A 17,986-nucleotide genomic window follows, 5' to 3' on the forward strand; every position below is an offset into this window, starting at 1 on the left:
GCCCGAGTTCCTATTATGACGTCGTTCGGCACAAACACACCACACCACGTGACTTCTTTTTCTTCTTCTTCTTGGTGTTTTCCGGCGGTTGGCATCCATCATGTTGCATTACCGCCACCATCTGGTCATTTATTTTTATTTATTTTCATTGAATAACAAACAAAATACAATACAGTACAAAATCTCTCAGAGGATAAAACAAATCAACATTTAATTACTACAATACAATAACAAAAGAAAGAAAGGAAAGAGGGGGGGGGGGGGGTTAAAAGAATTCACAGTAACAAAAATTGAGTGCAAAATAACAAAGAGAGCACGGCACTGGAGGCATGAATCAAAACAGTAAGAAATGAGAAATGTCATCACAGATCCTTACTGATTTGCTTGATTTCAGTTTCTTAGGTGACATGAAGTATTGTTTAAAGTCATTTAAGAACCATATAAAAGACTGTTTACTATTTCTCCACTTACTCAATGTATATGGTATTTACCTAAAAGGATAATGCTAATCACAATAGAAACAGAGGGGTGTAGGTTATCCATGTAGAAGATAACATCAGATTTGTCAAACTGTGAAATATCATTGATCTTGAGTGATAACCAGGTGTGTATTTCTGACCAAAAATCAGCTGACAAAGGACATAGAAAAAACAGGTGTTGTAACGTTTCGCAGGCTGAATCACAAAAAAGAACACAGGTCCACCTCAAATTTTAACATTCTCTTTAGAAATTCGGACACTGGGTATATATTATTAATTATCTTGAAATGGGTTTATTTAACTTTTGGGAAAACAGGCCACTTAACAAATTTAAAACGCCTTTTCCATGAGTGACTGATCCCCATGAAAAGCCTGCAAATGCCTACCTGAGTCAAACTCGTGGAAAATAATTAATTTAAAGTTCACACTAATAACCTTATAGTTACATTTGCTATCGTTTAGATTACAATTTCCAAGTTTTTAATTTGGCAACACTGGTTTGACGTCTGTATATAACATTATGTTACATATTAGCTGCCTTAAAGCCGATGGGACTGCACGACGAACCTTCCTGTATTCTTCCTGCGGACAACCTAAATTATATTTCTTCAAAAAAGATACATAATCCAACAGAGTACCATATGAGTCCAACAAATCAGTCACAAACAAAATACCACTCTCAAACCAGTTTCTATTAAACAGTGACTTTCTGTTAACAGTTATCACTCTATTGTTCCATAGTGTTGACATGTGGGGAGAGAAGTTGTGTGTAAACGTCATTTTCCAGAAAGAAAGGGTCTGTTTGTGAAAACTAGATCATTTAACAGGAATTTTCTTGATCTCAAAGTCACATTTCAATAAAAAATCAATTCCTCCTAGTTCCGTAACTATAGATCTGGGTATATGGAACCACATGGGATCAGATTGAGGTACACAAACTCTAAGCCTGTTAATTATTTTGCACTCATTTTTTATTACTATGAATTCTTTTACCCACCCTTTCGTTCCTTTCCTTTCTTTCTTTTGTTATTGTATTGTAGTAATTGAATGTTGTACTGTATTGTATTTTGTTTGATAAAAAAAATAAAAAGATTTAAATAATTTTGTTTGTTAAAAAATTACAATAAATGACCAGATGGTGGCGGTAATGCAACATGATGGATGCCAACCGCCGGAAAACACCAAGAAGAAGAAGAAAAAGAAGTCACGTGGTGTGGTGTGTTTGTGCCGAACGACGTCATAATAGGAACTCGGGCAGCAACCGCCGGAGAACACCAAGAAGAAGAAGTCATGTGGTGTGTTTGTGCCGAATGAGGTCATAGTAGGAACTCGGGGAGACATTTTACTTCCTGAAAGCAACAGGAAATACCGTGTAAGTCTGACTCCGATCTTTCTGGTTTGTTTTTCGCCTATTTACTGTTAAATCTTGTTTCTCTGTCTCTTTTTATAGTTACTAAAACATGTTGTGTTTAAGTTTGATCAATTATTTTTGAGAACCTGAAAAATGTTTTTGTCTCTGTGCCAACCTCAGTCCACGGTTAATGTGGGACGACCCCCTTAATATTCGTAGAGTAATAACAGGTTGTTTTTCTTCACAAATTATAGAGTATCTTAGTCAGAAGGTGTTTTTAAAATAATCATAATAATAATCATTTTAATGCTAACATTCTGTAAAAGTTTAGCTTTCATAATAAACACCTGTTGTACAATTATCTGGCTTCATGTTAGCTGTTGTGAACATTATATTAAGATGTTGTTTATAGAGTTTCATTTAGTTCCTTCTTATTAAAGCACTGTTGTTTTTTACGTTATTTAAACGATCTCTTTTTCTCTTTTCTTCTTTCTCACCAACCTAGATCATCTGTTTGTGCATCAATTCCAATTCGAAATGTCCTCTCACACTTTTCCTTTGATTGCGGCTCAAGTAGATGATCAGGTTGGGATGCCACCCAACAGTGTAAACAAGTAAGTACAGTTGTAATGTCAATTGCCTACGCAGAAGTTAGGAAACTTTTTACACACACAAAAAATGTGTGTATTTTTAGTATAATCTATAAACTAAACATTTAAATTAAATGTTATTTATTTATTATTATTTTATTTGCAGATGTGATGTCTTTGAAAGTGAATTAGCTGGGCTCTACACAGAAGGTAAGTAAATGTAAACTATCAGTACTTTTCTTGAAAGCTGACATTAAGTGTTTTTATTAATTCAAATTCAAATTTTATTTGTCACATACACAGTCATACACAGTACGAAATGTATTGAAATGCTTATTACTTGCTTAGAATGTTTAATATTCTTTAGTATTATTGTATTATGCCATCAAAAATGTAATATTACATGTATTTCATCCTAATAAATGTATTTCACTAATTGCAATGTGATTTATTAATTAATTTTTTTTAAATTTTTGTGGATTTAAGGTGGTCGTGTAGATCTTGACAAAGTTGCCAGTGTTGTACAAAAGTACAGCGGTACAAAAATTCCCCTGAAAAAAAACAAGTGACAGTCTTCGAGTGTGTGGGAAGGATGACACGGTCTATGGTGGAAATGAGGAACAGCTAGAAGCCTGGAAAGATTTCTACCTACCAGAGAGAATGGAAATGGTGGTGATTGGTGCGATTGATAGGTTCCATTTTGTTACATTTGGCCAGCAGTTAGTTCTCTTATTGTGTGAAGATGGAAAGATCTTCGCCTATGAAGATGAAGAACTCCACCTCGTAGCAAGAAATGTAAACGAACTGTTTGAAACTGGCCTTACCTTTCCTGGATTAGAATGCTACAAGATGGGGGAATGTTTCGAGGACGATGTGAGAATTCACTTTTTCATTGGAATTTTTTGTAGAATTTACAAACTGTTTTGTAGATTTTTACTGTGGTCCATTATGCTTTATTCATTTTTTAGACAGAAGAAGAAGAAGACAATGAAATCATGGAATCTGATGAAATGAAAAAAGAGGAACAGGAGTACCTCGATTTCTATGAATCGATGTGGAGTAAAGTACGGGAACTGTGTGGGTACTCAAAGCACTGAATTTAAGGTGATGCTCAATGCAAGTAAGAAGTTCGGGGGGGGCGACACACTAATTTCATCAAGTTCATTGCAGTGTCCCATGCGATTTTGAAGTAATTTTCAGATTTTTTTGATTGCTTCTTGTTTTTATTTTTTTTAGGGTGAGGAGAAAAGCATGGTCCAGCTCAAGATGAATTCAGAAACAAAAAGTGCTGGGAGATGTTCGCAAAGATATGGAAATTGTTCCTGTAGATAAGAACTCAGAAATGGTTAAATTAGTTACAGAAATGTCAGAGACCACTTTTATGATTTCTGTGGTCACTGACTTTTGCACAATACTGTATGTATGTATATGTGTGTGTGTGTGTATATATATATATATAAATAAAGTAATCTTGAACTTTTCGATGGATTTCACCTGCATTCAATTGAAATATTATGTGATAAATCCACCTGTTCTTGCAAGGCTCCAGAGTTTGATAGAAAACAAGACATCTGTTACACCCCGGTCTAGGTCGGGCCGTAACAGGAGTGAAAGAAAAAAAAAGGGGGGGGGGGGGGGGGGTGAGACCAAAACTGCGTTAGCTTAGTGTTTATTTACAAAAAGGTGAATAAGCAAATCCCCAAAAGGTGGCAGTGAGCTTCAGAAGCCGACAAGGCCAAAACAATAACCAAAATTCCCTCTACCTAGTACCAAAAGTGACAACTTACCTGCACCAAAAATAAAGGAACAGAAATACAAGACTCTTCCCTTACTCCCTAACTAACCACAAACCAAGAAAAAAACAAGGGCCAAACTAAATGGCATCGACTTCTTTTTTTAATTTTTTTTTTTTATTGAGTTTTTCGAGATAACCTGCATACAAAGTAATGGGTAAGGCATAAACAGTGTACAATATTTAAGGGAAAAAGAGGAAGAAAGAGAGGGGGAAAGAAACCCCACAACAAAACAAAACAAAACAAGCAAACAAACAAACAAAAAAAAAAAAAAAACAGCAGTGTGGTCTAATTCAAAACAATATTACAGTACCATGGTGTACACGTTTAAGGATACATAGAAGACTTATAATCAATGCCAAGACAGTTCAAAGGAATTTCCCACAGCTTCTGAAATGAATTAGATTTACCTTTTAGTATATGTCCAATCTTTTCCATAAGTATGGTTTCTTTAATCAGGATTATCCAGTCCTTGATAAGAGGAGGTTCTGTCCCAACCCATTTATTCATGATTAATTTCCTCCCCAACATCAGCAAAGGTTTAAAAACATCTGAATATTCCAAAAAAGAGGAGGGCAACACACCTAGTAAGCACATTAACGGGGAGGCTGTAACCTTCTGTTTATATATTATAGATAATTTGTCACAAACACCATTCCAAAAATCAGTAACCAAAGGACATTCCCAAAGACAATGAAAGAATGTGCCAATACTATCATTGCATTTGGGACATTGGGGTGATACAGTATTGTTTACTTTACTATATCTATTTGGAGATATATAAGCTCTATGTACAATATTAAATTGCATTTCTTTAAATCTATTGCAGACTGAAATATTCAAGGGTAGTCTAATAATATCATCCCAGACATTTTCGTCAATGTCACATTTTAAGTTCTTACTCCATGCCTTCTGCAATGAAATCAGGTTGTCTGCTTTGTACTGATTTATCATGGAGTAAAATTTGGATATGAAGTGCTTAACTTCAGTATTCCTAAGAAAAAATCTATCCAAAAAGAAATCAGAGCTATTCAGGGTGAGACTACCATGTCTAGTATGAACAAAATGTCTTATCTGCAAGTATTTAAAGAAATCTTTTCTGGGGATATTATGCTTTAAATGCAACTCATCAAATGACATAAAAATATCCTTATGGAAGAGATCAAATATTCTGTTTATTCCCAAATTAATCCAGCTACCAAATTGAGAGCCCATATAAATATGGTAAAAATTTGTATTACTGGCCAATGTAGATAGGATAGGCAGGTTCTGACTATACTTGAGAGATCTTCTGATCTGTGACCAGGTTTTGACAACTCTGATAATGAGTGGGTTTTCTTTTACCTTGTCAGGAATTTGAGTTTTCTGGTCAAGTAAGTTGATCAAAGAAACTGGGTTACAAAACTCTTGTTCTATATCTACCCACAAAGCATCTTCAGATTTATGTACCCAGTCAAGGATGATCCTGGCCTGTATTGCCCATATATAGTATTTAAAATTTGGCAGAGACCATCCACCTTTATCAGTGGGCAATTGTAAAGTTTGTAGTTTAACTTTAGGTCGCTTACTGGCCCAAATAAATTTAGACATAGATCTATTGAGATCCTTTATATCAGCATTTGTCAGGTTTGAAAAAGTCATTGATAACGGGTATAGAATTTTTGGGAATATTATCATTTTTATAAGGTTTATTCTTCCTGAGAAAGAGATTGGAAGTTTTGACCATCTTGTGAAGTCTTCCTTAATACGAGATATTGCTGTTTTAATATTGGCATCATAAAGATGTGAAAGTTTGGGTGTAATAAGGATACCTAAATATGTGATACCACTAGGGGACCATTTAAATGGTTTAATAAAATTAGGCTCTAACACGTCTAGCGATCCCAATGGCATTATCTCTGACTTGTGAAAATTAACTTTATATCCGGATATAACTCCAAATTGCTTAATCAAGTCAGTTAATTCAGGTAATGATATCAGTGGGTTGGTTATAGTCAGCAAAATATCATCTGCATAAAGCAGTATCTTTTGTTGTCTATTGCCAATACTAACACCATAAATTTTTTGATTATTTCGAATGTAAATTGCCAGAGGTTCTATCGCTATGGCAAATAATAGTGGGGACAAGTGACAACCCTGGCGGGTCCCCCTATGAAGTGCAAACGAGTCAGAGAGAACGCCATTGGTTAATACGGCAGCTTTAGGTGACGTGTAGAGCAAACGGACCCATTTTATAAAGTTTTCGCCAATACCAAATCTAGACATAACATCGAACATATAACTCCACTCCACCCTATCGAATGCTTTTTCGGCATCCATCGCTACTAAGATTCCAGGTGTTAGATTACGATTAAGGTGGCATATTATATTAAATAATCTTCTAGTATTGCAGTAGGAGTGGCGGCCTTTTATAAACCCGGTCTGGTCTGGGTCTATGATGTCCGGAATTACATGCTCGAGGCGTTTAGCCAAAATTTTTGCAAGGACCTTTAAGTCTACATTTAACAAACTGATTGGTCTATAAGAGCTGCATTCCTCTGGATCCTTTTCTTTTTTGTGTATTACAGTAATATTAGCTATATTCATATAATTAGGAAGTTTAGATGTATGAAAAGAGGTGTTGATAGCTTTCAAGAGATATGGACTTATTTTATCATTCATGATCTTAAAAAATTCCACTGGGTACCCATCAGGCCCTGGAGATTTTCCTGATTGTAAAGAATTTATTGCAGTTTTAATTTCCAACAGGGTGATGGGAGCTTCTAGGAGTTCTTTTTGTTTATTATTTATTTTAGGAATGCAAAGATCTTTGAAAAAGGTATTTTCTAATTTACTTTGTGTATTTATATCTGAGCTATATAATTTTTCGTAATATTGTCTAAATGTCTCACTTATTTTCTTATTTTCTGTTATTCTGCATCCCGAGGGATCTTTAATTGCTGAAATGTATCCTTTTATGGACATCTTTTTTACTAATCTAGCAAGAAACCGATTGGGTTTATTACCCATTTCAAAAAATCTTTGTCTTGCAAATAATATATCTTTATCTGCTTTCCTGGTGAGCAATTGGTTTAGTTGGACTCTCAGAAATTTAAGTTCAGCAAGGAGTTGAGCTGAATTTGAAGAGTGAAACTCTTTTTCTATTGTGATAATTTTCTTTTCCAATTTCATTTGCTCAAATAATAATTCCTTTTTCTTTTTACTAATGTGGGCAATTATCATTCCTCTCAAAAAGGCCTTGTAAGCTTCCCATAGTGTTCTTGGGTCCATTCCATTTGTATCGTTACTTTGAAAATATGCCTTTGTCTGTTCTCTTAAATAATCAACAAATTTCTCATCTAGGAGATGGAAGGGATTAAGTTTCCATATCCATGATTGATAATTAGGTCGTGGTGGCGACATAATAACAGTTACAGGTGCATGATCTGATAGAGTTATCGGGCCTATATTAGATTTCTCAGCTAAACTCACCATCTGATTTGAGAAGAATATATAGTCAATACGTGAGGCGGATTGATGAGGGTAGGAATAAAATGTGTAATCCTTAACAGTGGGATTTAAGAATCTCCATATATCAATCAGACCAAGCTCCTGACATGAAGTTTTAATAATATTAGCAGTTTTAGGAGCTATGGTAACTGCTGGTGATTTGTCCATATCTGGCTTAAGGTAACAATTGAAATCACCACCCAGAATTACATTGTTACAGTCTAGATATGCTATTTTATTATAAACCTGAGCAAAGTAATCTTCATCATATATATTTGGGGCATATATATTTGCTATCACAACCTCCTCTCCATACAATAGGCCCTTTATTATGACTGTTCTACCTTCTTTATCAGAATAACTTGTTTGTAATTGAAATGGTAAATTTTTGTGGATCAATATTATTACGCCACGCTTTTTGGACGAAAAAGATGAATAATAAAGTTGACCAACCCAATCTCTTCTGAATTTTTGATGTTCAAGGTCATTCAAGTGGGTTTCTTGTAATAAAGCAATATTAATTTTATCCCTTTTCAAAATATTTAAGGTCTTCTTCCGTTTAACAACATTGTTGACACCCTTTACATTCCAAGTACGTATCCTTATGTTAGTATTATAAGTACTACTCATTGATAATTAAATTACCAATTAAATGTGTATGTATTAATTGTTTTACAATGTACACACTGAAAAGAGAAAGTAAAAAGCATAACAGTAAATGGGTAAGAAGGTAAACCACAACCGCTTGAAACACAAAAACTAACAAAACCAGGAAACCTGCGTGAAAACGGAACCGAGCAGGTGTACAATAAGCTCTCGACCCCGAACGCAAACGGGGGATAGAACAAAATAGAAACACAAAAAATACCGTATTTGTGAACCTCTCACATTCGTTGACTGATCTTCTCAAAGAAAGACAGAGGAACAGAAAGCAGAGAGGTAACAACGTGGGAGTCTCATGCTCATAATTTCGTGGCACGAAAATATTTTCCTTGCGTGTCATAAATTAAAGTTATTTGTGTCAACCGTGCTCCAAGCCAAACAGGCTAATATTTATCACAGTCATCCTTTGCATTAACTGCATACTGTAATAGTACTTCGCGCGTTCCATACATAAGTACCTGTCAAGGGATGTTATGTTTGTTGAGTCGATTCCAAGAATGCATTCACCTCCGCAGACGTGGACAGGTATGTATTCTTACCGGCTACGTTGAACACTCTGGCATATTTGAATCCTGCTTCCCGCAATCTTCGTCTGGCCTATGCTGTCTCCGCTCTCTTCTTCTGCACACCAGCCTAGAAATCTTGAAAGAACGAGACTTTTTTTTCCGCCAATACAGAGGTCACCCAGACGTCTCGCTGCTTCTAGGATCAGTCTTTTGTCTTTATAATTGTGTAGTCGAACGATCACGGGTCTTGCTCTCGGATGTTCATCTTCCTTTCTCAGTGGTCCGGTACGGTGCGCTCTGTCCAGTTTGATCCGTCCGTCCTCTGCGTTCACGTTCAATGTAGTCGGGATCCAAGTCTCAAAAAAAGCTATCGGGTCACCCCCCTCAGTGCCCTCTTTGAGGCCGACGATTCTGATATTCTGACGCCGGCTTCTATTTTCAAGGTCTTCTATATGTTCGAGTGCTTTTTGCAGGGATGACTCGATAGATCCAAGGCGCGTTGAGCTGTTAACTTGATTATCCTCAAGGTCGGATATTCTCTGCTCGGCCTCTATAACTCTCTTGATCATATTGTCCAACTTGCCTGATATCTCAGAAATTGGATCGCGTATCGCCTGTAACTTCTTTTCAAGAACAATCGACACCCTTTCGACGATACAGTTAACTGCGTCACCCGATAACGCAGCTTTGTTAGAAGCGGCTGGGTTATCGCCATCTTGCTCGGCGATAGCGCTCTTGTTCTGGCGTGTATTTCTTCTAGCTTGTTTGCTAGTCGAATCTGATTGCGACCAAAAGGCGTCGAGAGACATCCTGATCACTTTCTCCTCAATTCTATGTACTCTTTAAACAATTAGGACGACTGTTTCGTAAAAATTTCCAGCTATATGGCGAGGAGCTCGGTAAGACACGTCTTGGCGCTCTCAAAGCATCACGTGACCCCCGGCATCGACTTCTTACTAAGCCACTCAATAAAGAGTTAAATACAAATATATACAAAAGTATTTACAAATCAAACCAACAAAACAAAGGGCAAATACGGTAAAAAGCGTAGTCAAAACAAACAAAAGGGTCAGACACGGAATAGGCGAACAAAACCAAGCAACCATCAAAAGGGGAAAGTCTAAGAGTAGTCAGAAACGTAGCAAAAGGGTCATACACAGAATAACATTTAGAAACAAGCATAGGATAAACAGTAAGCAAAGACAAGGTCTGTGGCATGGTGGTCTGAAGGCCTTAAGTCGGCCTCTGGGTTGACTGTAGGACCAATCATCTGGGAGGAGGCGGGACCAACAAAGGACAGGCAGAGCAACAGCCAATAGATTTCTGGCAATGGCAGAAGTGGGCGGAACCTGCAAAGACAAGGAAGACACAAGCCCAATCCATAAAAAAAAACCCACCAATGTGGGCGAAATCATATACTTACACAACTTTTATGTGTTCATTTGCAAAAAAAAACACATACACAGTTCATTTTATTAGGTACACCTGCACATGTGTGCGATTCTTTAATCTAATCAGCCAACACATAAATAAGCAGCTACAGGTGTCAGGTAAAGTTCAGGCCAAACATCAGAATGTGGATTAAGTGTGATCTCTGTGACATCGTACGCCATAAACATTGGATATTCAATGTTCATGGCATACAAAAGGCCAAAAAGAGATGCAAAGGCAGTTGCAAGGTCAGGTCAGGTCAGGTCAGGTAAGGTCATGTATCTCACACAGCTGATGTGGTGGAATCATCATTTTCGTAGACCGTCAGAATGCTAACAGGCACATCTCGGACGACTGCACCCTCTGGGTCTGTGTCCTAACAAAAATCAGAGCCATTATGAAATACAAGGGAAGACAATTCATTACACTGATATTCTACTTTCATCATTAGTGCTACTGACTTTCCCATTCAACTTAAGTGTTACTGGCAAAAACGACAGATGAGACCAGAAAGTGTGAGTGTCTGAATGTCAATGAAATTGTCTTTGTGGTAGACAACATTTATGCAGGAAGAAGCAGACAACACATGGATTTAGAAATTGTGCATAATTTCCTAAAGTACATGCAACCTGCATCCTGCATTGTGACAATCCAAAAAAGACAGATGCTATAACATGATTGCCCCTTAGATGTTCCGCAAAGTGTATTACCCACAAAATTCCAAGCCGAAGTTGCTATGAAATCATACCCTCAATGGTAAAAGCACAGCTACAGTTTGCAAGTCTATTAAACACAAACACCACCACTTACCAAACACTTCAGGAAGAACTCAGCTGTGTGCTCGCGGATGAAGATGGGCAGGCCTCTCAGAGCTGCCGTCTCTCGCTTTAGACACAATGTCCCTTGTCTACAGATTATGCACACACACACAGACACATAGAAAATTCATACAATGTGATATTGAAGATATTGATATTTCACATTGTATTCATACAAATGAAGACTTCTGTAGTTATTAAATTAAAAGCTCATTTGTTTTGCTTAGGTTTTCTGCAATGGATCATAAAGCATGAACTTATCTTCATCCAAGTCATCAGTACAGACAGACAAAATGTTTTGAGTCTAACAGCACAAGAAGAAATATTATAATTCATGTCTGGAGAAAACATCCATAAAAAAATAATTCACAATGCTTGTGGCAAAAGCAAGTGAACTTTTCTCCCACCAAAAATAAAATGTGCGTTGAATATTTGACAAAATGGTTTGCGGGCTGCTGAAACACAAAGAACTGTGTGAAAACACAGTAAAGTATGGCACTAAAAGGGAATAATTAAAGGACCTGTTTTATTTTGTGAAGTTGGCGGAGCATCATCATTTATAGTTGCTTTGATGTCTCAGGTACTAGACAGCTTTATCACTGTGTAAAAGAATGAATCCCCAAATTTATGAACATTTCAAAGGTATAAGGACCCTAAACAATTCAGTGGCTATGGAAAGTCGAGAGAATGGGCAAATACCTTCTAAAGTTTGAGCAGGACTGATTTAGTTATAAGGAAAGGCTAGTAGTTGTGCAAAATACCAATTGGTCACGGTTTGAAAATTTAAGTTTGGTCAGGTCCTTTTTTTTTTTGGATGAGCACACTTCAGGCACTTTACTCACCTCTTCATCAAGCTGATCCAGGAGGTCTTCCATCACTGCACCAAACACTTCCTCTTTCTTGCCCGGTAGAGTCTTAATAGGCGAAGCACATATTTGTCGAGGGATGCAGGGAAAGTTACCAGCAGGTCCTTCCTTGTGATTCGATAAAATTCTTCAGAAATCTTAAAACAATGAACATCATAACTTTAGAACCTTTGAGTCAGGGTTTGCCAGTAAATAATGAGAATGTACTGTGAATGTGTTCTAGCCAAGCATTAAAAACAAAACAACTAAGAACAAATAAAACATACACAAAATAGGCAAGAGGAACTGTGCAGTAGTGATGGGTCGTTCATGAACGATTCGAATCTTTAACATGACTCAGATGAACGAGTCGTCTCGGAGAGTGATTCGTTCATTTTCTATTGGGCGCGCATGCGCAGAGCATCGCAAAACCTCCGTGTGTTATATACAGGAAACAGAATTAAGTAATTTTACCTTTAAGACTCTTCGGTCCCGAGTCGTTCGTTCTTCTGTCACGTGACTCCCATAGACGCTATGCAGTGCAGTACACAGGAAACAGTATTGAATAAACGGTTCTGCTAATGAGTCCAACTCTCTCACACACACACACACACACACACACAGTAAACATGAGCTCTAATTGACCTGAGCGATGGAGTGTAAATAAAACAGTTTCACTACAGGATGTGTAAAATAACTTGCGGTTAAACGGAGGGATGAATGTAGAGTTACGAGGGACTAAAGCAGTCAGGACCAGTCCAGCCCTCAGCTCCACAGTGTGTGAGGAGATTCACTGGGGTTACAGTGTTCGGATGGTGTAACTGAGGCCATGGACTGGGGTTGGGGTTCGCACTCCACTACACACTGCACTACTGTTTCTTTAGGGGACGTCTACAGCACACCTACATCACTACACACTCCTGGAGAGAGAGTGCACACTTACTCAGGCAGCATTAGAGTCTGCTCTCCTCAGAGGCGCCTGGGACACGGAGACACACAGACGAGTGTGAGGTGTGTGTAAAGACAGCCTCCATACTCCTCATGTTACACGTAGACAAGTAATTGACGCGTTGTGTGATGACATCACTTCCTGCAGCAGCTTGATACGTTTTGCTTAATCGTTAAAAACGTCATGCTCAGTGCACGTCCTCTCTAACGCGTCAACTCGCGTGTCTTTAAGGTTTCTCCGTCCTGATTCACTATACAGCCGAGTGTCTTCTGAAACAGGGACGATCCGACCATTTTTGATTCATGCACACTCACATTCCATACAAACTTAAATAATTCTTTCGATTGTGTAAAGCTGCTTTGCGACAATGACAATTGTTAAAAGCGCTATACAAATGAAATTGAAACATGTTTATTTGGTGATTATACGGTTCCACACGGCATCACGGTTCTGTCCATCTCCACTCGCTTGGCGGGCGCCGGCGTAGGGGGCAGCCACGTGCGCACTTCACTCGGCTCCAGGTGCGACACCTTTGCTAAAGGGTCGTTCATGCTCACGCTAAGACTGCACTCGCAGCAGATACGCGCAAACCAGGACAGGACGATTAGAGGACAAATAAATCCACAGAGCTGCACCGTTAAAACAGGAAGAGACCCTCCGGACCCCAAGCACATTCCACTCAGAGTAACTACAGAAACCGTTTCTCCTGCCAAGTCCAGCGCTGCCAGCGAGAACACACACACACACAACAGAACCAGGATAAGTAATTCAGCTGTATTGTCCTCAGTGGAGTGGATTTTCAACAAGCAGCCACTAGAGAGCGCCGTTTCTAAAGATCTCACAGGAATCTCCTGGTGTAAAAACCCAACTGTTCACTTCTTAAACACCTGAAGCCGACGTCTACAACATGTCTTTAACTTGAGCATCACAGTTTTATTTTTTTTTCCTGTTGTTCAGCACAGTGTGTGTGTGTGTGTGTGTGTGTGTGTGTACCTGTGTCTGATACAGGCTGTGCTCTGTAAGATAAGGCTTTGCTGACTTTAGCCCCCAGCACCGAGGGCTGTTCAGACACGCGCCTCTCCTTGCTCCTGGGCGGAGTTCTCATTGATTCTGAACAGAATAAGTAGAGTGTTTACATCACAGGGTGTAATACAGACCACCAAACACTGCCGGGTGTAAACCAGCATTCCCAAGAGAACCTGTGTGTGAGTGTGTGTGTGTGTGAGCGTGTGTGACGGTACCTGTGTGAAGCGGGCGTCCCGGGCGGCTCCTCACTGCAGTGACGGTGGTGACGACGGTTCCACACGGCATCACGGTTCTGTCCATCTCCACTCGCTTGGCGGGCGCCGGCGTAGGGGGCAGCCACGTGCGCACTTCACTCGGCTCCAGGTACGACACCTGGACAAAAACAACCGTCCGATTATAATATATACACACACGCACACACACCTGATTCTGATGAAACCACAATCTCTCACAACACGACATCAAGAACTTAGAAACTTATAACATGATGTTTCACACAAACATGTTTAAATGTATGTAATATATAAATTATTTATCGACTCTAAGGTTTGATGTTTAAAAACAATTAACGTGTCAGACAACCCTATCACTCTAAAGTCTCCGTGTGAACACCACCATCAACCAGTGAAGATTCAAGACCTACAGGTGTATTATCTGTAATGTTAATTGTTTTATGTAGTTAATTAGAGTTGATTGATTAATTGAGTTATTAGTTAATAGTATATCAGTAAATCCCGCTCAGTATATCAGGCGACCTGATGACGGGACTGAGAGTCGCCAGCGTGTCTATCGGTTTTATTTTTATCCAGACAGACACTTAAATATTGTAGCGTTTTTACACCGGGAAGAATGCTGGAGAGACGAGTGAGCTTATTTGTTACCCAATGCAATGGCTGGGAGTACTTTATTAAGCACACAGCATATAAGGCATGAGCAGCACCTTCACTCAGGAGTCTATATCCAATTCAGCACTAGCTTGAACTGGAGCACATTTCACACGTCACACACCCCTCACACACAACAGGGCCAAAGCCACTAACCAAAACACCTTTCCCCATCATAGTGAACACACCGACATTCCCGCAAGGCATGCTGGTCGTCAGCCGCCGTGTGACGTGTCGTCAGCCGCCGTGTGACGTGTGAAATGTGCTCCAGTTCAAGCTAGTGCTGAATTGGATATAGGCTCCTGAGTGAAGGTGCTGCTCATGCCTTATATGCTGTGTGCTGAATAAAGTACTCCCAGCCATTGCATTGGGTAGCAAATAAGCTCACTCGTCTCTCCAGCATCCTTTCCGGCGTAAAAACGCTACATTGGTGTCAGAAGTGGGATTTACCCACGAAGCCGGGGTTGGATTATTTTTTTTCACTGAAAGACAAACTGTTTCCTGTCCACGAGTTGGCACGTAGACACTTGGCGGACGCCGGTGTTAAGCAGCGCCGCGTGTATGACACTCACAGCTGGGGGTGAGACTTTGCTACTGATGAGCAGGTGTGGGTGTATTCCCCCGGAAGGAAAAGGGGGCTCTCCCCTAAGCTCATGTCTCACTGGGTGGGCCCCTGCACGGTCATTGCCCAGCTCTCCGATGTAGTCTACCGGGTGCGGTTGACGGGGCGGTCGCGAGTGGTCGTGCTCCACCGGGATCGTCTCGCTCCCTATCGGCCCAACGCCAGTGAAACACCGAACTCTGTGGAGGCCGGTCTGCCTCAGGAAGAGGGCTGCAACCCGTCTCCCCCCGCAAGAAGACTCCGGCGTTCACAACGCCAGCGCCGACCACCGTCACGCCTCCAAGACTGAGTTCGCCATAGTGTCCGGGAACGGTCACAGCTCGGGTGGGGGCAGTGTGGCGTGGGTGGGGTTTTGAGTAACAACCATCATGCTTTGCGGGAGGGATTGTTATGTGTTCACCGTGTTGGGGAAAGGTGTTTGGGGTAGTGGCTTCGGCCAGGTTGTGTGTGTGTGGGTATGTCTGTTTTAGTGAATGTGGAATGTGCTGTTTTGTGTTGGAGCTAAATAAAGTCCTCCCAGCCATTGCATTGGGCAGCCAGGAAGCTCACTCGTCTCTCCACCATCCTTTCCGGCGTAAAAACGCTACAATATTAATATAAAGAGACTTTACTCACACTCGTAATACAACTAAATTTATTTGGTAGCTCTCTGAGACCAGCAGCAATAAAGGGGATGTAACGATAAAAGATAAAAAAAAGATACAAAACAGATAAATAAATACACAAAAAATATAAATCTAACAGTATGTACAGAGGAATATGCAGCGATCATTAATCCTATTACACACTCCATCCTGTGCTGCGTCTGTGTGCTGGGACAAGAGGACAGGAATCTCAATACGACACAGTCGAACTATCAGCCAATAAAAAATAAATAAATAAATATAATAACGAGAGGTGACACCTGGCTCCGCCCACATGCAGATCGTGACGCCTGCGTGCTACCATTACAGCCGAATGGAGCGAGCGGTCAACCTGTGCCTGGGGTACGGCGCCGCCTCCTGTTACATTCAGTGAGGAACCCCTGTGGGTTAGGTTAGGGTAAAATAATCCGCTGCCCCGGGAAGAACCCGGAACCAGCGTTGTGCACGGGCCAGCCACTCAGGCCTCATTTTCAGCCTCCTCCACTATGACGGTCGACTGGTGTCGCCTGTTTAAAGTTTAAGAGCTAAAGACTTTGCTTTTAGCTAAATTGTTGTAAAGACCCTCCATAAGCCGAGATACCCGCTTAAGGGTTAAAATTTAAATCAGGGCCTGGGGGTTGAGATTCGGGGTCATTTCTAGTAAAAGTTAAGCCATTGTACGACGAAGGATAACGACCGTGTAATAACCTATGTTAGTGTAAATGCCTGTGGCTTTAAGGCCAAACATGGGCACCGAGTAAGGTAAGGGTTGTGGAAAATAGGTAGGGTAAAAGACAATAAGGGTAACGGTCCCGGGACAGGGTCCAAGGCAAGGAACTTTGGGGTTAGGATAGGTTTGGGGATAGGTTGGGAAGACTCGGTTCCCTGCAGACCTGGAATCTAAAGTTAAAGGTCAAAGGTCAAATAAGTTTAAGGTTATATAAGTATAAGGTTATATTATATTTAAAGCTAATAGGGTTCTAAGAGTTTAGGGTTAAAACTAACGGTTATGCTTAGAGTTAAGGTTTAGGCCTAGGGTTCGAAACTGACGGTTATATTTAGGGTTAAAGGTTTAGGCTTAGAGTTCTAAATAAGCAGCTGAAGACACTGACGGTTATGTTTAGGTTCAGGGATAAGAGACGGAATAAATCCTATTTAAGGTTAAGGGTGTGAGCTAAGATTAAAATTCCCTTTAACCCAACGATATCCTAAATTGTGAGACACGTCATCAGTAGTAAACCATAGAGTCACAGGGTGTTTCGGCCTTTCATTACTATACACCCTCATCCATGGCGGCCAGCCGTAGGTGGATCAGTCCTCGGCTCGTGTCCCATAGCCAATTGAAAAAATGATTTATGTTTATATATTTATTGATTAAAAATTTAATTTTAATAAATAAACCTTTTTAAAGTCCTATTTAGAATACTGGTATAATTAAACACTATAGAATTAAGGTTTAAATGTATTGCAATTATGCTAATACAACCTGAACCATCATACAATCACTTTAAAATATTTTTTGTTTATTTGAAAATGATTTAAAGAAATGAACTTTAATAAAGTCCTAATTATGGTACCAATGTAATTAAAGATTAGGTTTAAATTCACTGCAATGATCCTAATACAGCCTAAACCATCATACAGTAACACTCCTAAATATACCAAATACAGTGAAGACTGGTAGAAGACCATGACTCACCTCTCTGCCAAAGGGTTAGGGTTAGGGTTAGGGTTAGGGTTAGGGTTAGGTTAGGGGAAATAGCCGCAACGCCAGGTCATGCCCGCTCCCACGCCGGAAATAAAAGATAAGATATGGGATTAGGGGTAGGGAGAATTAGGGTTGGGTAAAATAGGGTTAAGGTTAGGGCTGGGAAAAGATAGGGTTAGAAAGCTGAAAGTAGGAAAGGTTATGGTTAG

At 39.7% G+C, this 17,986-nt stretch overlaps 1 long non-coding RNA gene across 1 annotated transcript; it reads right to left on the minus strand.

Annotated features, from left to right (window-relative positions):
- Window positions 1-12,019: 12,019 nt before the first annotated feature.
- Window positions 12,020-14,287, minus strand: LOC128543461 (uncharacterized). Its single transcript, XR_008365724.1, has 3 exons — window positions 14,156-14,287; window positions 13,908-14,024; window positions 12,020-12,123 (listed from the first exon to the last, which is right to left on the minus strand). It is a non-coding gene; the product is annotated as an uncharacterized LOC128543461 (long non-coding RNA).
- Window positions 14,288-17,986: the final 3,699 nt, after the last annotated feature.

The sequence above is a fragment of the Clarias gariepinus genome, chromosome 15, assembly GCF_024256425.1.
Source record: "Clarias gariepinus isolate MV-2021 ecotype Netherlands chromosome 15, CGAR_prim_01v2, whole genome shotgun sequence".
NCBI lineage: Eukaryota > Metazoa > Chordata > Actinopteri > Siluriformes > Clariidae > Clarias > Clarias gariepinus.